At 40.3% G+C, this 12,188-nt stretch overlaps 1 protein-coding gene across 4 annotated transcripts in view; it reads right to left on the bottom strand.

Annotated features, from left to right (window-relative positions):
- Positions 1-1,231: 1,231 nt before the first annotated feature.
- Positions 1,232-12,188, bottom strand: part of six2a (SIX homeobox 2a) — a 77,745-nt gene continuing 66,788 nt past the window's right edge. For 2 of the 4 annotated variants that reach the window (XR_015758397.1, XR_015758396.1), the window contains exon 7: positions 1,232-4,641. The gene's annotated coding sequence lies outside the window, so the exon portion shown is untranslated. Of the gene's footprint in view, positions 4,642-10,034; positions 10,631-12,188 lie in introns of those variants that run through there. The other 2 variants (XR_015758398.1, XR_015758399.1) reach the window with 2 other exon arrangements.

Consider the following 12,188-nt stretch of genomic DNA (forward strand, 5'->3'; position numbering starts at 1 on the left):
TTGAGCCAGTTCTGTAACCAAATGGCTAGTTCTCCCTCTTCCATGAGATCTAATCTTGCTAACCAGTCTCCCTTGAGGAAGCTTGTCAAAGCATTATTTCAAAGTATATCAAAGTATAAGGCATTATTTACGTTAACAATTCTGAGGCCATCAATGTGCTGATGGCAATGACGCTTTGTGAAATGGAATAAAAGTACTAAATATTAAAATTAAATGCTTGTTAGAATTATGCCATCATTTTGGAACCACCATTTAATAGGTCTCAGTGCTTTGAAACGAGTGACTTTTCCAAACCTAATTTCAAGTTAACTAAACTCAGTCAGCACAGGAATGTGCCGGAAACACTACTACAAAGTCCCCTGCCACCTTAGCACGAGAAAGGTAGATAAATAGATTGATTATGTTTTGGCTGGCATCATCAGAGATAGAAAGGCAGATGGGTGTTCATTTTTACAATATTTTAATGATGCAATGATTTAAGTTGTGATTGCCATTGCCTAATAATCTTAATTATTTTGGTTGTAGTGTCACAACACCATGTATTTTTCACTGTTCATTGACAATTCACTGCAGTGAACTGATATATTCCTGACGTATACATTTCAGGAGCACTATATTATGGAGTCTGACGACCTGTGAATTATCACTTTGTTGAGTGCTGCCAGAATGAATGACCCTTGACCTTGGGTGTCAGAAATAAAGACTGCTTTTGAGGTGCTTATTGAACTAAGGCCAAGCTATTGAAATACTGGTTATTGAAAGTAGCCAAAGGGTAAGGCATAATGAAATATTGACTGAATTTGTCTGGCCATAATTCTTAAAATTTTAGTGGAGGATTAGAAAAGTAACCTTGAGTGTGCAATAACAACCTCAGCCTTTTGGCTTTAGGCCCAAAGCATACTCTCAATCACCTCTGCAACTCTCAAGGCATCAGCACAGCAGCCAACTGTCAGATCATCTTGCCTGGCTGCTAGATAAAATGAAAATAATGTCCAGCTGTCAAGGATATTAGCAGGGCAAATGAAACCTTACCCCCATGCACAGTGACATAGGTCACAAGTTCCACCATTACCTATCGTCTTATATTTAACCTGCACAGGTGGAACAGTCAGTATGCACAGATGACTACAGGCGACACAGAATAATGGGATCTGTAGTTTTTCAGGTAAAACATTTGCAACTTGATGTGCAAGCTTTCAAAATAAATTACATTTCAGTCACCAGATATTTCTATCATTCATTAAATAGTTTTATTCATTCACAGCAGTTATTAATCACAATAATTTGATACAGCCTTTATTTCCTACTTCTAATTGACTTTAAGTCTCCTACTTGAATAGAACTGAGACCAGTTAGGAGTCAACCACATTGCTATAGATCAGACAAGGGAAGGAGGACAGATTTCCTTCCCTAAAGGATGTGAGTAAATAAGGCAGGCTTTTACAGCAACCTGATAATTACATCGGGCTAAATTACACAAGGCTCGATGGTCCCATATCCACAGCTGAAAATCATGCACTGGGGAGAAGGCCACTGAGGGGAAAACAGTTACCCTGTGATAATTTAGCATAGGTTAGAGACAGGATTTCCTTCCTTTGGTTATTGGAAGTCCCACCTCAGAATGCTGTTGGCCAGTCAGAGGCCAGTAGCTATCACCTGCAGGGCCACTGTAGTCACTGGTAATGCTGCAGTTTGACCTTGAGACCATGTTCAGCCATGGATTAGACCTTCAGAAGAGTTTGGGGGTCAGGAGAGCAAATGGGGTCTAGGATTTGACAAGTCCAGGAGGTGTAGGAACACTGGAAGGGGATGTCATATTTTGGGGATGAAGTCATTACATGGACCAGAGGATTAGTTACACAAGGTACCCCTCTCCATCTCTAGCCCAGGCAGGGAAACCCTGCTATTCTGGTTGCTGGCATGGACACTCTCACTCTCACTTCAATCTCACTGACCCCACTCGTAGGTAACTGTTCAACACCACCTCCACCTCTGGTAAAATTGTGATGAAGCAGGCAGGCCACCAGCCACATTAAACATGCCAATGCCCCACATGCCAACCTTGAACCCACCAGTGGGAGAGCATCAAATTCAGTTCAATGTCACTACAGAATCATAGGTTAGTCGGGCATGGAAAGATGTACTTGTGATGTTGATAGTGTGGGAATTCAGAGATGATAATTCCATTGTATATAAAAGAGCAATGGTTAGATTCTGTTGTATGGGAGACCATCATTGCCTTCCACATGAATGTTACTTAACACTTGTCAGCTCAAGCCTGGATAGTGTCCAGGTCTTGTTGCATTTGGACATGGACTACTTCAGTAACTGGAAAGTTGCAAATGGTGCTGAACATTGTGCAATCATCAGCGATCATCCCTGCTTTTGACCTTATGATGACGGGAAGGTTACTGATGAAGTAGCTAAAGTTGATTATACCTAGGACACTATCCTGATGGACTCCTGCAGAGATGTCCTAGAGCACAGATGACTCCAACAATCACATCTTTTGTGCCAGATATGACTCTAATCAGTGAACTGTTTTCCTACTGATTCTCACTGACTCCAGTTTTGCCTAGGCTCCTTGATGCTACACTTGGTCAAATGTGCCCTTTATAGCAAGGGAAATCACTTGCACCTCACTCCTGGAATTCAGCTGTATGTTTGAGCCAAGGCTGTAATGAAGTCAGGTTCTGAGTGACACTGATTGTAGATTGAACCCCTTTCCATTTGTGATGATATTACTGAAAGACACACCTATTTTACAGAAATCAAATCACTTCATCACTGGTATTTCAATGACCTTGCCTTGTTTATCTGGCAACCCTGCATTTTGTGAAGCGAATTTGACAAGTAGGCATTCTAGCTGTGCAGTGTATTAGAATGCTTGACTGCTGCACCGCAGTATGATACCTCTGGGGTCCTTTCTTTGTTACCCTTCTAAAGAGATTTCAGCCTCAGTCAGAGAGGACATCTGAAGAGAGCAGATACAAACAGGTTTTCTAGTGAGTTAGGAGGAAAATGAGAGGGTAAACCAATCCACGTTGCACTTGTGTGAACTCCTTTTGACTGATGTAAGAACACGATTGGCAGCGGGCGAAATGTCCATCCCCACATTGCAGAATGGTGTGTGATGCAGTGCGGATGAAAGGGAAAATTTGCAAGATGAACTCAAGGTGTCAAATGGAGGTCACTCTTTAGTTCCGGTAATGTGAGAAAGGTTGCGTAATGACTTTTGAAATATGAGCGGAACTGATATCAGCGACTACTTTGACTTCGCTCCAGGCAAATATAATATTACTGTCAAAGCCAATGACATGTAACAAAATTACAGTCAGGATAATTTGGGGGAAAATAAACTTTGCTTGTAATCTCTTCAGCATCTTCTGATTCAAAAAGAATCCTTCAGTAAAGACAAGACTAGGCTGGTGTGATATTTTGTTGAATATCCGTTTTACTAGATTATCTGCATTAATTTGAATAAGTAAATGAAATATTTTATTGAAATATACTTTTGCTGGTACGTATTTGAAATTTAATCATCACTGTCAGAAAGATAAAGATTAAACTGGACAGTCTCCTGAAAATGAGTGTGTGGGTTGTGATGTGCAATTACCCTTCTCACCTTCAATATTTCAACTGCCTGCTTAATACCATGACTGTAATGTTCAGCCAATACTAACTGTTCTAATGAGTAGCTGCTTATCAGCTACACAGTCCAGACTTCAGCCCAAACTGAGATGGTGCAGTTTGCAGGCAGGTCTTCTAGATTTGGAGTTTTTCAAGTTTACCCTAGGCGGCCATATAAATTCTCTTCCAATCAAAGCAGCCTTTAAGTAGCATGGATGTAACTCTTTGTGCAATTCTCTGTGGGATAATTAGGAGACAGGCAGTTCCAGAATGCACAAGGGCACACTTGCCCTTTTATATTCAACATGCATATTTGACTGCTAATTTTGCTTTGGAATGTTTGCATTCTTCCTTATTTTAGCTTGATTGTCAAGGAGACACTGTGATTATCTGTAACAGAAGGGGCTATTGATCAATGGCAAATAGTAGTTACAGTTACTGATGTCACAGCCAAATCATCCAATCACAGACACAAAGTTGTTGTCCATATTGAATCTCCTTTACTCTTCTTCCTTTTCCTCTTCCTGCTCCTTAGATCTCTTGCCTCATACTATCATAGCTATATGATGGCAATTTTGTGTAGCGTGGAGCAGACCAGCACAAATCGTAACATTCACTTAACCAGGTACTGTATACCAATCTAGGCAATGGAAGTGTTGTTTCAGCATTGCAAATGGTCTTCTCGATCATATTTTGTGTGGCATCATGACTTTCATTGTACGTATACAGCACACATGTACAAAACTTACCCACTGTGATCAATACCCATTTTGACATTGGATAACCTTTGTTACTAAGCATCCATCCTTTGATTTTGTGTGCTGCATCAAATGTAGATGGTTCAACTGCTGTAGCTGAAATCATCATGACTGTTGACACTACATCGAGCAAGATTCTTTACAAACAGTCACACATCAGCTGGATATTGAGCGACTGGAATCCTTTTCAATTTCGGTTGATCTCAGAGTTGACACGCCGCACCTGTGTGATGTGTGTGCAGGCAATGGTAACCTGGCAACAGACAATGAAGATTAGTTAGCTTTCTTTGAATGAGGAGCTGCAGTGGTCTCTCTAACATACCTGATAATAGCAAAAAATGAAATGTTGCAAATATTCCATTTCCAATCTGGAAGGGAGTCAATGTATAGAAGATCATGACTATGGTCATTGACAAAGGTCTCCTTGCTTTGATATGTGGTTGTGCTATGGCTGCAGTTGGTGGCAAATATCAATGAATACATGCATAGTGAAGCAGAGACAGCTCACATACAAAAATGTACTGTCCCATTTTGAATCTCCAAGAGCACTTGTGGTGCCCAAAATGGATTGAAACTTTGCATAATTTAATAGCACAAATCAAATATTATGGCTTGAAAATGTAACACATTGATCAGAATTTTGCAGCCAGTTTCAAGAAAAAGCAATTTGCTGTTAGCTAATCACAAAGTTTCTGAGCAGAGATTCATTTCTATTATGTACAGCAGGACTTTTGGGTTATCCATGAGCAGGCTAAGCAACAGTGATGGTCATCAACCAATGGAATTTTTTTTTGACATTTGCTTGGTGGAGATCTTGTATGTTGGCCTAAAAATACTATTTAATTATTTTCATTCTTCTATATCTGAACTATTTGAACCTGTCAATTTAATCATTGTTTAGGATTTCTCCCAAGTATCTATTGGCCTCTTATTTATCAATAGGTTTGTCAACTATCTTTTAAGTGGTGCAGATTTTGGATTAAGAATTTTTCAATTTCTTCCATGGACATAAGTAGCAAGGCAAACATTCATGGCCCATCCATAATGGCTCTTGAACTGAGCAGCTTGTTAGACCTTGCTGTTAGGTCTGGGGTCATATGTGGACCAGATTGGGTAAGGATAGCAAATTCAGTTTCTTCATGGCATTAGTGAAGCAGATGCGTTTGTGTTTGATCATTATCATTACTAGCTTTATATTACAGATTTATTGATTAACTTTAAACTCCACTCATCACCGTAATGGAATGTGAACACATCTCTAAAAAGCGTTACACTGGGTCTCAGGATCACTAATTCAGCGACATTTCCATTACGCCATTACCTGCAATTCACAGTGTCAGCAGATTGAGTCAGAGTGTTATTGTAGACACAGTGAGCAACATCCAGAAGTATGCAGAATTGGCAGATCATGGCATCAGCCAGTGTGGAATACAGAGTTGATGCCAGGGCTGCTTTCTAGACTATTAATGCTCATTGTTAATGTGGAATAGAGAATACAGCAACTTCCTAATACAAGCATAATTAAATGGACCAAAAAGGAAGTTGCTGTGCTAGTGTTACCCTGCTTGTCCATAGTTTGCACTATAGTAGAATCTTGCTGATAGACATATAACTGAAGGAATGCACAGGTCATCCTTCCCATTGATGAGTTGCTAAGGAACACTGATTTTGAACTCACATTTATCAACAGCAAACAATGTGGGTTCAGGCTTCAAAACAGCTCAGGCCTTACTGTGGTAACAAGGGACAGGTAGCAGGATAACTTTGCCAACTGATTTTAAAGGTAAAATAAAAGAGGAGGTCTAATCTTTTGTATACATTTATCATGACCCTGTCACCCTTGAGCTGATTAATATATGCCAAACTTCTATTGGTGTTATAGTGGCTTTGCCTCTGCCAGCATGTTTACTTTTGGGTTAATTGTGTTTCATTGAAGCTAATTGGAATTGGTCCTAGCTCTACTGCAGAGAAAGGAGTTAGCTGTTGAATGAGGCTTTGGTAATTGGTAAAGGTCTTATGTGTTCTTATACTTTAATATATTACAACATTGGTGGCCAATGTTACAAAATGTTTTAAAAAAACAACAGAATCAGTGAATAATAAAACCAAATAATCAATTAAGACACACTAAGGCTGGCAAGACAGGTGATGTGTCACAATTCAGCCTTGGGAGTTCCTGGAGCCAACTTGTTCCAGAGTAAACACACGTGCAGTAAATGTTTGAAGTTTGAACAGTTCTGCAATGTACCAGGAGAAGGGAAAGTTCTCTGGATTATTTGTATCAGGAGGTAATCAAACCCTTTTGGCTTGGGACATCTGATTTGGTCAGAGTTCAGTGATAGGAGAATGTGACTGCAAGTGTGCCAGGTAGGAGGACCCAGACACTAAAAGTGCAGGACCCTTAGCCTTTGCAATTGTTCAACATGTTGAGGTTCTTTCAGATTGTTTGGATGAGCAGGAGGACTGCAGGGTGAATGAGCCAACTGACCATTGTACCATGGTGCACGGAGTCATTTCAGATGGAGAGAAAGAAGGAATATAAAATTAACAGGAGCAATTTAGTAAGGAAGATTGACCCCATTCTCCTTAGCAATTAATATAAATTCAGATGGCCTGCCTAATTCCAAAATTCAGAACCTCTACTCAGGGCTGAGAGAAACTTGCACTGGGGATGGAGGTGGAGAGATCCAGTTATTGTGGTCCATGTAGATGCCAAGGACTAGGCATGATAAAGAAAAAGGTTCTTTGTAGTCAGTCATGAAGAAGCAAAATCTCTCAGCTTATAATCTCTGCATTATTACCTGAGTCACATGTCAAATGCCATTAGGCAAATAAGATTAGAGACATAAATATGGGCTAATGTGAGAGAAGTGAGTTCAACTTCCTGGGACATTGGATCCAGTACTGGGGAAAGTGGGATAGTCACCACCTCAATCTTGCTGGGCTAGTATTCTTTCCAAACAAGTAACTGGGGAAGTAGAGTGGATTTTAATCTATACTGTGGGAATAAGGCATCAAAATTGGGAAGATAATGTAAATCAAATCGTGGAATCAAGGCCAAAGAGAAAGATATTAAATTGGAAATTATAAATTGATTGTGATAGGAGGGAACAGAGAATATGAATCTAAGGGTCAACCAACAGATATCAGAATTTAAAAGAGTAAAAGATATAATTAAAAACTCTGCATCTAACTGCATGTAACATTTGAAACAAAGAGATGAACTGAGACCATAAATAGAAATTATTAAGTACGATCTAGTTACCAACATGGCTTTAGGATGACATAGATTGGGAGCCGAATCTTGAATATGGCACAGTTAGAAATGACAAGAAATGAGGAATAAGTGGATGAGTGACACTTGTTAGTTAATTAGCTCAATAAAGAAGGATGACCTAAATTCAGGAAATAAAGATGTGGAAACAGTTTGGTATGAATAAGAAATAATAAAAGCAAGAATTCACTTTTGGAATATTATCCACAGGTAGTGTGGAGCATAAAATAAGAACTAATGAGAGATGTGCATTGCAATATTCATGGGAGATTTTAATCTACATATAGATTGGAAATGTCAGATATAGCCAAGATGAAGCATTCATAAACTACTTTCAGGGTAGTTTCTTCGAACAACATTTTCTAGAGCTGACCAGTGAGCAATTCTGAATGGCTGAGGAATTGTCATGGCCAACTCAATGAGGATCCACAAACACTCTAAGCTCCTTGATAATTCCCTTTTGTTTGCAGAAATTGGGTCCCTCCCATGAATGCATGTTATTTCTAGCAACGTTTAGGTATCGAGGGATATGAAATAAGGGCAGGTAATTGGGGATGAGGTACAGGCCAGCTATTATCTAACTGAATTGCTGAACAGGCTTAAGGAAGGTGAATAATTGACTTATGTTCCTAATTCTAATTAGTTCACAAACTAATTGAGCCGTGCAATTTGTTTGAGGAGAAAGTGAGGATTGCAGATGCTGGAGATCAGAGCTGAAAATGTGTTGCTGGATGCAATAAATGATGTGTGTGGAGGTGCATCCGCTGCACCCGATGTGGCCTCCTCTATATTGGGGAGACAGGCCGCCTACTTGCGGAACGTTTCAGAGAACACCTCTGGGACACCCAGACCAACCAACCCAACTACCCCGTGGCTCAACACTTTAACTCCCCTTCCCACTCCACCAAGGACATGCAGGTCCTTGGACTCCTCCATCGCCAGACCATAGCAACATGACGGTTGGAGGAAGAGCGCCTCATCTTCCTCCTAGGAACCCTGCAACCACAAGGGATGAACTCAGATTTCTCCAGTTTCCTCATTTCCCCTCCCCCCACCTTGTCTCAGTCAAATCCCTCGAACTCAGCACCGTCTTCCTAACCTGCAATCTTCTTCCTGACCTCTCCGCCCCCACCCCACTCCGGCCTATCACCCTCACCTTGACCTCCGTCCACCTATCGCATTTACAACGCCCCTCCTCCAAGTCCCTCCTCCCTACCTTTTATCTTAGCCTGCTGGACACACTTTCCCCATTCCTGAAGAAGGGCTTATGTCCGAAACGTCGATTCTCCTGTTCCTTGGATGCTGCCTGACCTGCTGCGCTTTTCCAGCAACACATTTTCAGCCATGCAATTTGTTTGCCTACTAACTAAAAACAAGCCTCAAAAATCCTTTTCTTATTGTAAATCTAAAAAATGTTCCTATTTCTTCTAACCACCTTGATTGCATTTGTGCAGTGGAAGTCAGCACCCTTATATCATGAATCCACTCTTCCTCTGAGATATAATCAGAGTTTTAAAAAATAAGTTACCAAGGGTGTCACGGAGGCTCCATTTTTAGCACTTGTGTCTCACAGCACCAGGTTCTCAGGTTTGATTCTACCCTCGGGTGACTGTGTGGAGATTGTACATTCTCCCCATGTCAGCATGGATTTCCTCCATTCCGCCCTTCCTCTAGTTTCCACACACAAGCTAAAGATGTGCAGGTTAGGTGGATTGACTATGGGATGTGCATGGGTAAGGTAGGGTGTGGGTCTGGGTGGGATGCTCTTTGGAGGGTCAGCGTGAACTCAATGAGCCAAGTGGCCTGCTTCCACACTATAGGGATTCTATGAAATGTTGGCATCGCTGCTAATTTGACCATTAATTCTCTAATCCTAGATGTCCTAAAAGGATCCAATGACCTTCTTCAGAAGTGGACCTGAAATATTAATTCTGATTTCTTTCCACAGCTGCTGCCAGACTTGCTGAGTTTTTCCAGCAAATTCTGTTTCTGTTTCTGATTTCCAACATCCGCAGTTCTTTCAGTTTTTTGTTTAGCTATTAAGTAGTCCCTGAATTATTATTTCCTGAATTCAGACACAGAGATAATGAGGTAAGAATGATGTCATATCTAAGGGAAAATGTCTCATCACAGCTCTTTTGTGATGTGTCCAGGTAACCTGGACTCAGAGGACATCTGTGTTGCCATTGCATGGTCACATTCTTTGATACTATTAATACTGATCCCCTGGTCAGCTTGGTCACTAATCAGCAGGAGAGCAAACTAAGTTGCAGTTTACATGCTGATTTCCTCCAATGGTTCTAAACTGCTAAAGAAAGCTCTTGTCAATCTGCCATCAGAAACATAAATTACTTGTTGTCAAATGAGCACTTATGTTTGATCTTACAATATTTTACTTTATATTGGTGTTTGGTACAGAAAGGAAGATTAATATATTTTTTGAGGAAGTGCCAAAAGTCAGTAGAAGAAAAGCTTCAAAATTCTTTCCTTGCTTCTTGGCTCAAATCATCAGTGAGAGGACAATTGCAATTTGGATCATCTGCAGAATGAATTACTTGCTGGTTTATTTATGTATTAGGATTATAATTTATTTGTACTGCTTAAAAATAATGGAGTATGAGAGCAGGAATGATTTCAACATTATATATTTGGTATTTGCCTTCTCATTTTCATCTTCTGAGTCCTCCACTCTTGACTTATACAGTGGTTTGCTGGCAGCCTCATGATAAGTAAATAGAAGCCAGAAAATGAGAGAAGCCAATGTCTACTTCACTTCTCTGATTCAAATTGTGAGATGCTTTCTCCTTGAAGAAGGAATAGTATGACCTCATCTGGTTGCCACTGTTGTGTGGTCCCATATAGTTGGCAAGAAGCATTGAGGTGGAAAAGAGCAATCATGCTCATGGAACAAGCAGTTGTGTGAGGATTTAGTGCATCCTTTCATGTTAGATATTGATGGAAAACACAGCTGGAGGTGAAAGAAGAGAACGTGATAAGTTGTACATAACCTCTTGTACCATGACAGTAGTAAATTGTGGAATAATTAAAAACATTTAATTGTAAATGTTTATTGTCATTACAAGGTACTATGGTCTCTTTTTACTTTGGCTACCTTAGGTAGGTTGTTACCTTAATTTTAATTGCAGTGCAGGGGTAGTGGAAATGGCATGAATTGCCCCATTACTAATAATTTCCACTGTGCTTGGATACTCCCCATTGATAAATGCTTGTATTCAATGTCAAATATTTGTTCCAAATTCTGTTTTATTTGGACAAGTAATTCCTCTGCCAATTATTTGAAGGATCAAGGTGCTACAGCTCTACTTATAAACATTGTTTAGATAAACTTTCAAGTTGGATTCAACTATTGAAATATTGTAATTTGTGTTTTCAAAATATTCAGTGGTTTAAAAGCAAACAGCTTTGGATTTGCAGCCAGCAAGTGGTATTATTGCTGGGAGATAACAGACAAATTAAAATGATCCTCAACCCAGTGATATAGCCAGAACAAGAGGGGATCATATCAGAATGCAACAAACTGTCTCACTGCATGACCACTAAATACCCAGATAATAACATAAAACATAGGAACAAGAGTACACCATAAAACTCCTTCAGGCTGCTTCAAGATTCAATATCAGAATTCATCTATGCCCTCACCTCCACTTTTTCATTTGATCTCATTTCCCTTTATTCCACTGGGGGCCAAAATTCTAAGCCTTGAACATGTTCAGTAACTGTGGTTGCAAAGATTTTTGTGACAGAGAATTCCAAACATTTACAAGCCTCCGACTAATGAAATTCCTTAACATCTAGAATTAGAATCCATACAGTATGGAAACAGACCCTTCGGCCTAACAGGTCACCTACCCTCCAAAGACTAACCAACCAAGACCCATTCCCCTATTACTCTACAAATACCCCTGACTAATGCACCTAACCTACACATCCCGAGACACTATGGGCAATCTCAGCATGGCTAATTCACCAAACATGCACATCTATGGATTGTGGGAGGAAACTGGAGCTCCTAGAGGAAACCTACACAGGCACAGGGAGAATGTGCAAACTCCACACAGTCACCCAAGGCTAGAATCAAACCCAGGTCCCTGGTGCTGTGAGGCAGCAGTGCTGACCACTGAGCTACCGTGGAGATGGAGTTTAATTTACATAAATGTGAGGTGCTGTATTTTGGGAAAGTAAATCTTAGCAGGACTTATACACTTAATGGTAATGTCCTAGGGAGTGTTGCTGAACAAACAGACCTTGGAGTGCAGGTTCATAGCTCCTTGAAAGTGGAGTTCCAGGTAGATAGGATAATGAAGAAGGTGTTGGGTATGTTTTCCTTTATTGGTCAGAATATTGAGTACTGGAGTTGGGAGGTCATGTTGCAGCTGTACAGGACATTGGTTAGGCCACTGTTGGAATATTGCGTGCGATTCTGGTCTCCTTCCTATCGGAAAGATGTTGTGAAACTTGAAAGGGTTCAGAAAAGACTTACAAGGATGTTGCCTGGGTTGGAGGAT

This window comes from Chiloscyllium plagiosum, unplaced genomic scaffold, assembly GCF_037043375.1.
Source record: "Chiloscyllium plagiosum isolate Xiang-an unplaced genomic scaffold, Cpla_swu_hap1 HiC_scaffold_10, whole genome shotgun sequence".
NCBI lineage: Eukaryota > Metazoa > Chordata > Chondrichthyes > Orectolobiformes > Hemiscylliidae > Chiloscyllium > Chiloscyllium plagiosum.